This window comes from Pseudophryne corroboree, chromosome 1, assembly GCF_028390025.1.
Source record: "Pseudophryne corroboree isolate aPseCor3 chromosome 1, aPseCor3.hap2, whole genome shotgun sequence".
In the NCBI taxonomy this organism is placed as follows: Eukaryota; Metazoa; Chordata; class Amphibia; order Anura; family Myobatrachidae; genus Pseudophryne; species Pseudophryne corroboree.
In genome coordinates this window covers 154,642,875-154,653,556 of record NC_086444.1, presented here as the reverse complement: position 1 = coordinate 154,653,556, position 10,682 = coordinate 154,642,875, and the positions used below count along the sequence as shown (strand labels likewise).

General features: G+C 41.7%; 1 long non-coding RNA gene across 1 annotated transcript; it reads left to right on the top strand.

The window, feature by feature from the left end:
* The first annotated feature begins 1,465 nt into the window (after positions 1 to 1,465).
* LOC135006030 (uncharacterized) lies at positions 1,466 to 10,000 on the top strand. The gene is made up of 2 exons (XR_010206727.1): positions 1,466 to 1,773; positions 9,587 to 10,000. It is a non-coding gene; the product is annotated as an uncharacterized LOC135006030 (long non-coding RNA).
* The last annotated feature ends 682 nt before the right edge of the window (positions 10,001 to 10,682 follow it).

Genomic DNA, 10,682 nt, shown 5'->3' with positions numbered 1-10,682 from the left:
ATCCAGATGAAATGCAGATGTACTGTACACCCCAAAATCTCACTTATTACTCCCAGTCTGTCTATTTTCACTTTTGGACCAACCTCGTAATTATTTTTTATTGTATTTTTTTACAATAGATATGTATGCTTCATGAGTGTAATCAGAAATCTGGCCTGCATTTAATTTACAGTCACATTTATATGGGGCAGCACACTATATTACAGTTCATGTACACATTTTACTGTCCTAATTATCTTGGTATTTTGGAAAACATATATATTCAGTGGTCTATGCCATTATGTTTAAACCCATTAATTATTCTCCTTAGTGCTTGTCTCAGGACCTGGTGCACACGTTAGGAATACAGGACTTCTCCAGATTTGCCCACTTCTCTGGAACTCTCTGAATCCCTTTATCAGTTGCTTCTGCATTATGTGAACCATTAAACATGAATCTAATCGAAGTATGATTATCCCTTAATACTCTGTCCTGCTGGATAAACTATATGTCTGATACTAATGTAGTGGAAGTAAAGCCACAAAAAGCAAGTAACTTTGTATTTGGAACAAACCATGTTGCAATGCAATGAGAGCAAATTCATATATATTTTTTATGTGCAGGGCAAATACTAGTTGCTTTTGCATGTGCCCCACAAATGTTAGACAGCTTTAATTTTACACTGCAACTTGATTTTAGTTTGGGCACACCACACCCAAATCTACACTATGTAGACAAAAGTGATTGGACACTGACAGCATATACTGTAGATCAACAAGATTTTGCAAAAACCGCTCCAAAATTTTACTTATTTTTTTTTGTGAGTGCATTAGGTGAAGAGCATATCTTATCCAAAATGATTTTATCATTTAAAATAAAGAACATCGAAAACATTGTGACCATTGCAACTTTTATTTTAACAGCTGGGACAGCCACCAGGTACATGGGGAGGGGGCCTTGGAGGGGATAATTTACACTTCCCAAGCGGCTGCTATTGCCTGCAGCTGCCAGGTGGGAGGTTCTGCCTTGATGACCGATCGGTAGTGATAGGAAGCATGGCAACATTGGGGGAGGGTGCAGGAAGGCAGGGGGACCTTCTGGTCCTTCTGAGAGCAGCAGCGGGAAATTTCTCTTCCCTGCAGCTGCACACACTGTATATCTGACTGGTCGCATACTGTGTGACCAGGTCAGATAAAGCCCTTGCTGGTGTGGTCGCATCTGATGTGACCATGCCAGGCAAGTAGTTACGTACAGTGACCCAGGGCCGGATTAACAATGGGGCTAATGGAGCTGCAGCTCCAGGCCCACCATCCAAAATAGGCCCACAGATTCTGTAGATGTTTTTGCTGAAGTAAACAGGAAAAAATAAATTCCTGCTACTACAGCCTGCTGTAACCTAGGGACCGCCCACTCCGGCATCAATAACACCCCCCCTCCCCTCTACCCTTGAACCCCATGCTGCAGCGCCGGTCCGTGGCACACGCAGGGTACCCAACGGAGCAATTAGTTTTTTTTATATATTTGTAAACATTGAAGCCCCGCCCACTCGCGGTATTAGGCCACGCCCCCTCCGCGGCATTATGCCCGCGATTTACTAGTCTGTCGGGAGAGGAGTCCTGCCTGCAGAAAACCCCAATGGCTGGAAAGGAGAAGGCGCTCATCACCAGGTTTCCTTGCAAGCAAGAGCCCTGACTGCAGAACAGGAAATCCATCCAGCAGCACTGCAAAGTAACTACGGCTCTGTACTTTCATCCTCCACATCTACTGTTGGCAAGACAGAACTTCAGTAACTAGGTAGGAGGTGTGTGCACCCACACTGTAGCTATACACATACTGTAATCGGGTTGGGATCGATATATATATATATATATATATATAAGGAAACGCAGGTCCGGCACTCCATGCTTGAATCAGCAGCTGCGGCGGTGCCCTCACAGAGAAACGATATATTTTGCAGAGGTGCGGCACTCATACCAAATAACAAGACATCAGAGGCGTAAAAGCTTATGCATCAACGTTTCAATATTTACATATTGTCTTCAGGACAATATGTAAATATTGAAACGTTGATGCATAAGCTTTTACGCCTCTGATGTCTTGTTATTTGGTATGAGTGCCGCACCTCTGCAAAATATATATATATATATATATATATATATGAAAGCATACAGAAGGAAAGCACTCCCAGTGAAATAAATGATAGTCCCGGTGCCCGCAGTAGGTATTTCAAGCCGAAATCCAGTATATACACATGGGTAATCCGCAGCACACGGTCAGGTATACAAGCAAAGATAGCAGAAGTACTGCAACGTTTCGATATTTATTATATCGTCATCGGGCACATTAACAAACCTTATATCCCATTTCACCCACATGGCGAGGACCGTGTCCGGAAACAGAGGGACGGCGCCAATGTATGACGTCATCACCACCCGTCCGTTGCTAGGACCAGAAGCCAAACAAAACAATTAAAAGCATGAATAAAAACACAGCTAGGGGGTATATGCAGAAGCAATCTACTGTACATAACATATTATAATATAGATAACATTATACTACAAAGTAGCACCTCATAGAGTAACATAATAAGATATACAATTCATACATGCAGATATGCCAGAATATTCATTCAAACCCCTCGGTGACAGGGTTTGTAGGCGGTAAATCCACGGAGCCTCACATTTCAATAGTTTAGAAGCACGGTCACCCCTCCTTAAATTAACCGGTATATGATCAATGATCATATACCGTAACGTAGCCAAATTGTGACCCGCCTGCATATAATGACGGGCCACCGGTTGGTCGCTATGATTGGTGGAAATAGCTTGTCGTATTGCATACCTGTGTGTGGCCATACGTTCTCGCAGGGTGCGTTCAGTTTTCCCTACATAACTGAGTACGCAGGAACAAGTAATAAGATACACAATGTAGCATGTAGTACATGACACGCAATGTTTAATATAAAACTTCTTACCACTATATGGATGGCAAAAACTGTCGCCCACAACAACAGAGCGACAGGTAGCGCAATCCAGACAGCGGTAGCAGCCATTTTTACGGTTAAGAAAACTTTTAGCAGTCTGCGGCTGCTGAATGCCTGTGACGTCTGTACGCATAACAATATCTCTGATGTTACAGCCACGAGAATAACAATTCATAACTCTAGTCTCGGAAAGGTTTAAAACTCCATCAGACTGGACTATGGGGGTAATTCCAAGTTGATCGCAGCAGGATTTTTGTTAGCAAATGGGCAAAACCATGTGCAGTGCAGGGGAGGCAGATATAACATGTGCAGAAAGAGTTAGATTTGGGAGGGTTATTTTGTTTCTGTGCAGGGTAACTACTGGCTGCTTTATTTTTACACTGCAAATTAGATTGCAGATTGAACACACCACACCCAAATCTAACTCTCTCTGCACATGTTAAATCTGCCCCACCTGCAGTGCACATGGTTTTGCCCATTTGCTAACAAAGTTCCTGCTGCGATCAATTTGGAATTACCCCCTATGGGCCACAATTTCTTGCTAATCTGACTGATGGTACCACTAAAAGGGTTAAAATGATTAACCCAGGGCATGACAGAATCCACGTGTCCCTTCTTTTTAGGTTGCAATAATTTAGAACGTGGAATACGCAATGCCCTCTCTTTAGCTTTATTTAAATGACACAATTCATAGCCTCTTTGTAAGAAATTAACAATCTGTTTATCAATGTTAGCAATAGCGAACATTAGCAAGAAATTGTGGCCCATAGTCCAGTCTGATGGAGCTTTAAACCTTTCCGAGACTAGAGTTATGAATTGTTATTCTCGTGGCTGTAACATCAGAGATATTGTTATGCGTACAGACGTCACAGGCATTCAGCAGCCGCAGACTGCTAAAAGTTTTCTTAACTGTAAAAATGGCTGCTACCGCTGTCTGGATTGCGCTACCTGTCGCTCTGTTGTTGTGGGCGACAGTTTTTGCCATCCATATAGTGGTAAGAAGTTTTATATTAAACATTGCGTGTCATGTACTACATGCTACATTGTGTATCTTATTACTTGTTCCTGCGTACTCAGTTATGTAGGGAAAACTGAACGCACCCTGCGAGAACGTATGGCCACACACAGGTATGCAATACGACAAGCTATTTCCACCAATCATAGCGACCAACCGGTGGCCCGTCATTATATGCAGGCGGGTCACAGTTTGGCTACGTTACGGTATATGATCATTGGTCATATACCGGTTAATTTAAGGAGGGGTGACCGTGCTTCTAAACTATTGAAATGTGAGGCTCCGTGGATTTACCGCCTACAAACCCTGTCACCGAGGGGTTTGAATGACTATTCTGGCATATCTGCATGTATGAATTGTATATCTTATTATGTTACTCTTTGAGGTGCTACTTTGTAGTATAATGTTATCTATATTATAATATGTTATGTACAGTAGATTGCTTCTGCATATACCCCCTAGCTGTGTTTTTATTCATGCTTTTAATTGTTTTGTTTGGCTTGTGGTCCTAGCAATGGACGGGTGGTGATGAAGTCATACATTGGCGCCGTCCCTCTGTTTCCGGACACGGTCCTCGCCATGTGGGTGAAATGGGATATAAGGTCAGTTGTATGTTTGTTTGTTAATGTGCCTGATGACGATATAATAAATGTTGAAATGTTGCAGTACTTCTGCTATCTTTGCTTGTATTCCTGACCGTGTGCTGCGGATTACCCATGTGTGTATGTGTGTGTATATATATATATATATACATATATATATATATATAATAAGCTATTTTTTCCGGCACTCCAGTCATGCAATAACCGGCTCCGGTGCCCTCCTCTGGGGTGCAGTCCCCGATAATATGAATATCCAATACGGCAGGCGGCACTCAGAGACTTGTACTTAGCTGTAAGTATGCATAAATACCCCGTAGGGTGTGATTTATTGTGACTGCCTATTTAAGGTCACTGTTTGACACATTGTTTTGTCTGAAGAAAGGGAGAAGTCCCCGAAACGTCACAATAAAGCACACCCCACAGGGTATTTATGCATACTTACAGCTAAGTACAAGACTGAGTGCTGCCTGCCGTATTGGATATATATATATATATATATATATATATATGGATTGGGTAGTGGGAGTATGGCGCCACAGGTGTATGTGAGCAGATAGCTTATTATAGTATAATACTTTGGTTCAAGACACTCCTTTTAATAATATAAGGTGTCAGCTAACCCCTAAATACTCGTAAGGGATATGCTGCCTTTAGAGTTAAAATGTGGAAAAAAAAGGGGGGATAGGGGTATCAGCAACTTACAGTGTCTAATATATTGATATAAATATGAAGAATATTCCAGGATACGGTTTAGAAAAAAAGGTAACAAAATATTTATTTATACAATTTAAAACATAATGATGGGATAAAAAAATAGATGAAGTCTGATGGACGAAACGCGTTGGATGTACCTCTACTGACTCTCCGTTTTTAAAGATAAGCATCACTCTCTTATCCTAAAATATCTTTTATCAGTACAATATTGTTTTTACTGATTTTATGTGATTCAGGGTTCTAGCTAAATTATATATTTTTTATCTATTCTTTTGGTATTATCAAGCTTTTATATTCTATTTTCTTATCCCATCATTATGTTTTAAATTGTATAAATAAATATTTTGTTACCTTTTTTTCTAAACCGTATCCTGGAATATTCTTCATATTTATATCAATATATTAGACACTGTAAGTCGCTGATACCCCTATCCCCCCTTTTTTTCCATATATATATATATATATATATATATATATACAGTGTATATATATATATATATATATACAGTATATATATATATATTTTATATAAAATATAAACACAGAAACGTTTTCTTACAAATCCTGAATTTGCCCCTGGCCAGTGGATCTAATGCCGCCAAAGATGTTTAGCATATGATGGTAGTGCAGTGGGCAGATGCGATGGGCCAAGTGGTTCTTATCTGCTAAAATCACGCAATTTGGACTTTTTTTTGTTCCCAGAGTATTACTAACCTCAATAACATAAATGTTATTTTATTAATAATCCATAGTTAATTTTTTTTGTACCCCCACGGCACAGACCCCCCCCCCCCCCCCATATCAGTAGGCACACCCCCACCATACTGGTCACACTCCCTGTGGCGGCGCACAGTAGGCCCTTTATAAATTTCAGCTCCAGGCCCATCAGGATCTTAATCTGGCACTGCAGTGACCAACTGCATCACTGAAGAAGGTCAAGTTGGTCTAAAACGCACCTGTTGCTCCAATTCATCCCAGAGATTCTAATGGGATTAAGATCTGGACTCTGAGCTGGCCAGTCCATTCTGGTAACAGAATTTCCTGTGTGCCAGTCCAGCGTCACCCAGGAAACATGACATAGGGCCTAATTCAGACCTGATCGCAGCAGCAAAATTGTTCTCTAATGGGCAATACCATGTGAACTGCAGGTGGGGCAGATATAACGTGCAGAGAGAGTTAGATTTGGGTGGGTTATTTTGTTTCTGTGCAGGGTAAATACTGGCTGCTTTATTTTTACACTGCAATTTAGATTTCAGTTTGAACAAACCCCACCCAAATCTTACTCTCTCTGCACATGTTATATCTGCCCCACCTGCAGTGCACATGGTTTTGCCCATTAGAGAACAATTTTGCTGCTGCAATCTGAAATAGGCCCATAGCGCAGTCTATGATGATCCCCTTTTTAAACTCAGTTAGCTCCTTCCGGCAAGCCATTTCATTAGTGAATGATCTAATCAGTGCCCCTCTACGCATTTTATACCTTCACCAACACGTGTCTGCTGCAGGAGCACACCATTTCACTTGTCTGAGAGCGTGTGTGTGTCTGTGTGTGGTGGTGGTGGTGGTGGTGATGGTGGGGGTTCAGCATGTTATTTATTAAAATATAAGACACAGTTTATGATCTCCTGAAAACACATGTTACAGGGCGCATTTTCTCATACTGTAAATTAGAGATGAGCGAATCCAGTTCCCACCCGAACATTGTAAACCGAACCGGGATCCAAGTCGGGTTTTCCCGTCTGACGCAGATCCGAAATCGAGGCAAAATGTCATCCTCCCGCTGTCAGATTCTTGTGGGTTTTGGACTCTATATAAGGCCTCCGGTGATCGCGCAATTTTACTCTGGCTGTGGAGCTTGTTTTGAACAGACGTGTCCATGCAGTGTCAGTCCAGGAATGCTCAGTTATCCAGTTTTTTCCATCAGGGGGTACCTTTGTCCTCCAGGGGTACTCTCTCTGTCCATAAAGGGGCTGCTGTATAATCATACAGTGTACTATAATTTTTTGGTGCTAAACCCCAGTGTACTATACTATTTTATTACTGGTCAGACAGCAGTGTATAATAATACACGTATTGTGTGATACTGTAGGTGAAATTAAACGCAGTGTTAGATTACTATTTCTGACTCATTCACGTTTTGTGTGACACTGTAGGTGAAAGTAAACTGCAGTATAAAATATATTCTGACTCATACATGTATTGTGTGACACTGTAGGTGGTACATTTTTTGAACAAATTGTGGTGTGGGCTGTAACCCACTTGGTTCGTGTTTGTTGATAAATATGAAAGACGAACACTTGAGAGGAGATTAGGAAGCACATACTAATGCTACAGTTGCTGCCACCAGTCATGACGATACAAGTCCATCAACGTCATTTCCTGAGGCTGATGCCTAAAGGCACAGAGGGCTTAAGTCAGGGCATGTAAAATCTAAGAAGCAATTTAATTTTACGGTGGTAAAGAAAAAAATACATCAAAAGGAAAGTTAGCTGCAGAGAAACATGAAAGTGGCAAGGACAGACTCAGATATTGGCCTTTAAGTGGTGGTTCTGCAACTGTAAGTGAGGCATCTTCTTCTGCATCTCATGACAATGCAAGAACTTTCACCCAGAGTCTAGAAGAGGTGTCCAAAAATATAAAAACCACTAAGGCAGTAGAAAAAAATGTACGTTCAGAACCGTCACACATTCCTGAGGGGTGAACACGTCCGCTATGTGTGAGTCTGACATTTCTTACACTGTCCTCATAGAGATGACTCTGTCACCTCCTTCCACCATTTCTGCACCATCTGCACATGAGGGGAGCAGTACAAGTAAAAATGGTGATGATGAGGGTATAATAGAAATTGTGGATTCATGTGTGGAAATGGAAAAGGATGAGGGGATTATGTGTGTACTTCTATCTGACACTGAGGATGTTGATGACGAAACTGGAGGGAGGCAGGTTCAGGGGAAATTTAAGGAAAAATTACTTCACAGAAAGGGTAGTGGATAAGTGGAATAGCCTCCCATCAGAGATGGTAGAGGCTAAGACTGTAGAGCAATTTAAACATGCATGGGATAGGCATATTAATATCCTTACAAAGAATTAAGGTTCAAAAAGGGTTGAGATTACCTAAAGGATTTGAAAAAGGGGAAGACTAGATGGGCCAAGTGGTTCTTATCTGCCGTCAAATTCTGTGGGGGGAATTCAAATGTTTGAAAAGTTGGTTGGGTGTCTTTTTCCACCCTGTATATTAGATAGGAAAAAACAGACACCCAACTGACATTTCAAACATTTAAATTCCCCCCCTATGTTTCTATGATGTTAATTGGGCAAGTCAGCCACCAGTGGCTGCAGTTCTTCCAAAAAATTGTTTTGTGGGGGCCCATACAAAGCAGGCACTTCAGCCACAAAAGTGTAAATTCCTGTCACTGAAATGCTTGGTTTGTTAAACTGTGCATGTCCTTTTTAATATCCATCATGGAGGGGGTCTCAAGAACAATTCCATCTTGTACCACTTTTCTTTTCTGCTGCTGCTGTGTGGCAATGTTTCAAACAGTAGGTGTGCTATAAACTGCTGTGTGTTTGTGCTGCTGTTCTGTTGGCTAGTAACCAGCCAGTTCGCTGCAGCCTTTGGCCTAAAACGGATGAAAACAATATTGTGAGGTGTGAGGTAGTCAAAATTGACTGGAAATTACTGGAAATGAATGCTATTGCGTTTAATAATAATGTATGAACAAAGACAGGACCAAATTCTGTGATTTCAGCTGTTTTTTAAATAATTTTTCTGGCAAAAATACAGATCCAAAACCAAAACACACAAGGGCGGTTTTGGCAAAACCAAACACAGATCCAAAATACGAGGACGACACAGGTCCAAGACCAAAACACATGAGACGGCACACATCTCTACTGTAAGTCTTTGGTTGTTTGCCACAAAATTTTTCTATAACTAGCCCCTCAGCCTGACAATTTAAGCAAATGACTTGAAACTTTACTAGCGTCCTGGCACTTGAGTGTGATGTTCAGGAAAACTTCACCAAATCACAAGGGAAAACAGAAATCTTTGTACTCTCACATTCTCTACTGCAGTACAAGTCCTTCCGCACTAATCAAAACACTAGTCATAGGCCCAGTGATTACAGGGATGGGGATTTACAATGTTATTGGTGATGTAATGACAGAGTACATTGTAAATTAGTTTAATTGGCACATCATAATTACAAATCAGTGATCCAAAACTGCCAATTTCTTAGTATTTGCCTGCATCCTATAGCATTAGTTTAATGAACAGCTTTGTTATTTTATCAGAGAGAACGTGCCTGCTGATTACACACGTGTGCCTCCTGAGACCTATGATGACTTGGATGACATTGCAAAGGGAACCATCAAGTGGATAAAGGATATAAAATGATGATGTCACATGTGCTGTACTATATGCATTACATAATTAATTGAAGCAACCTGCCATCTGCATAGAACAAGACAATGATGTGTGTATTGATGTACCAAATGAGGATTTGTCTAGATAAGTGGCTATTGAAAACAGAAATTAACTGTTCATTGCTCTACAAAATAAAAGGGCCCCCGCTACCACCTTACTGTAATGACCACAATTCTTGTTGAAACTGACTTGTACAAAATGCCACTGGCACATAGAATGTCAGCAATATATAGGGAGGAGACAACAAGCTAATAAAAAAACTAAACATTTCTGCAACAAAACGCTAGTGTGATGTATTAGCTTATGCCATAAAGTGGGTCCTTAGATAATTGTGACGGATTTATGTCAATGGTGGCTGAGAACAAGACTAGAGATGTGCAGGATCAGTTTCCTGAAAACTGAGCCCGGCAAACTTCTGGGATCCAAGGGAATCCGAGAGCCGGCTCTGGTTTTTCTTACCTTGCTCGGATTTCAAAAGGAGGCAAAACATCATCTTCCCAGCACTGGCTCTCAAATGTTTGGATTTGATATAAGTCCCTCCCGTGGAGATTCTGGCACCATTTGACACTGGACCAGTGGTGGAACTAGCAGGCCTGTCGCAGTGATGGGACCCACAGTCACCGGCATTACAATGAGTCACACTGGCTCATTGTATGCCACCGCTAGCACTGCGCCGACAGTGTTCCAGTCAGACTGCCGCCCTGGGCCAGGATTGAGGTCCCGGCCTGAACGAGAGGAGAGGACACTCTCCCCTCTCCGCTCCCTCTCTCCTTGCTGTGGCCGCGCACTGAATGCTAGGATGAGGGAGGGACGGGAACTGTAGACTGGGGTAGGGAGCTAGGACACACTGGGGCAGCAGCTGCTGAGAGCCTAAACCTTAACCTTACTGTGGGAGCCAGCCATTCCAGCACCAGTATGTTGTGGGAGTGGGAGGAATGCAAATAAATACCAGTGTGTGTGTGT